This window comes from Alligator sinensis, unplaced genomic scaffold (assembly GCF_000455745.1).
Source record: "Alligator sinensis unplaced genomic scaffold, ASM45574v1 scaffold130_2, whole genome shotgun sequence".
Lineage (NCBI taxonomy): Eukaryota > Metazoa > Chordata > Crocodylia > Alligatoridae > Alligator > Alligator sinensis.
Window position 1 is genome coordinate 1643161 of NW_005841913.1, and position 2046 is coordinate 1645206.

Below are 2046 nucleotides of genomic sequence, written 5' to 3' on the forward strand. Positions count from 1 at the left end.
CGCGGTGTCTGTGGGTGGTCGCCACTCGCCCCCCCTCCTCCTGCTGCAAAGGGCTCCAGCAGCATCTGAGGGAGCTCCCTGCTTACCACTATTGCCACGCTCCTGCTGCCGCCAGTGCTGCCATGTCCCACCATCCGCTGGGGGCACATGGTATTCATGCAGGGGACCCACCCCTCCTAAGCAGCTCCCACACCCACAGTCCCCCCACACCTACCCACACAGTGACTCACATCCCCCCACATCCTTCCACACTCACCCACATCCCCCCAACCCCCTTCCAACTCTCTCCTGCAAACTCCATATCCCCATATCACACACCCATCATGTGATAAGGAAACCAAAAGCAAACATTAAAACATATAGATATTTAGGATTTATTTTATTATCATGCTAGAGACACTGGTAGGCTTCCAAATTTCTTTAACATTGTAAATATAGCAATAAAACATTGCCCATCTGATCAATCCCCCTTTCTCTCTTTTGTTCTAATTGTTTAATAATGTGGATTTGGGGGTATTTTAAAAAGTGAAATTGGGATGCTGTTTCAGCAGTCTAGCTGACAGAAGGGGCTAGTGTCCCTAAATACCAATTGGCTGGGCCCCAGAAGCTCCTGAGGGTAAGTAACCCTGAGCTGCTGGCCAGGGCATGTTTTTATACTGCTGGGGCCAGGACAGGGCAGTTTTTTATACTGGTAGGGACAGGAAAAGAGTTGGGCCTGGGCTCTAGCTCCCCCTGGCTGCAGATCTAGGAGGAGCCAGGCAAGGTTATTTTGCCCCAAGTGGCACAATTTGCTCCACAACAAAGTGCATGTCCGCACACATGTGCCGAGCCAAAAAGTCCTGGCTCAAACTTGGACCGTTTCTATTTGAGCTGCTGGAAGTATATGTGCTTGCATGTGTGGACATGCCCATGGAGGGCAGGGCCACACTAATCATATGTGACAGGCTGAGGTAGGGGGCAACAGCGGCATTCTGGTTAAACTGTTTGGGATGCCATTAGTGATATTTGCTAGAGATTTAAGGTGAAGAAACAGGAATCATTGGAAATGGGAAATAAAGGTGCAGCTCATCTGTGGGAGTGAAATGGAAGTTGAAATGTATTCAATGTAGGGTCTACCATGACTTGAAAAGTTGGTGTTGAGGGGGACTATACTTAATGGGCACTGCCATGTATCTTATTTTCCCTGCTCTAGCATCGCAATTGGGGAGCGGGTGACTGGGAGACCTTTATTTCCCAGCAGCAGCTCCTCAACCATGGAGTCACTGTTGGGAGATAAGGGTGTCCCAGCAGCATCCCTGCAGTGCTGGAGCTGGCACTGGAAGCTCCCTGGTGGCAGGAGCTGGGGACCCTGTTCCCTGCCCAGCTCTGCAATTATGGAGCTGCAGAGAGGAAACAAGTTCCCCAGCTGGTTCCCCCCTCAGCTCCATGCTTGCGGAGCTGAGTGGGGAACAAGCCTCCATCCCCCACCCAGTGGTCAGGGGCAGGTCTCAGCCCCATGCCCCAATTGGGTGATTGAGGCACGGGGCTTGGAAAGAGCAGCAGGGGTGGGGTAGGTGCCAGCACCTTGCCCCAACCTGCCAATGGAGCAGCTGACAGCTAGTTCACTGCCCCAAGAGTGAATCAGGACAGGGGGCTGGGACCTGTCCCTCCCGTGCAGCTCTTTCCAAGTCTCCTGCCCCTTGTCAGGGCACCAGGGTTAGGCAACAGGTAGCCCCCTGGGGCCAGGTGACAGCCGTCTCCTGTCCAGGAGCTCCCTGGCAGCCCCTGGATTTGTACCCACGGGGAGCCTGAATCCCCCCCCCCCCCCCCCCGGTGGGAGCAGGGGCCCATTGCAGGGCTTAGGAAACTGGGTTAAAATCTTCTCCCTAATCTCTGAATGTGTAGGTGCCTACCTGAAAGGGATAACACTAGATTAGTTTACACCAGTATAGATTTAGGCCAGAGTAAATGCATGTGTAGATGCACCCACAACCTATTTAATGTTGTTTCCTTGTATGTGAATGTAAGATGAAGGCCCCCCCCCCCCCCCCCCCCCCCCCCCGCCGA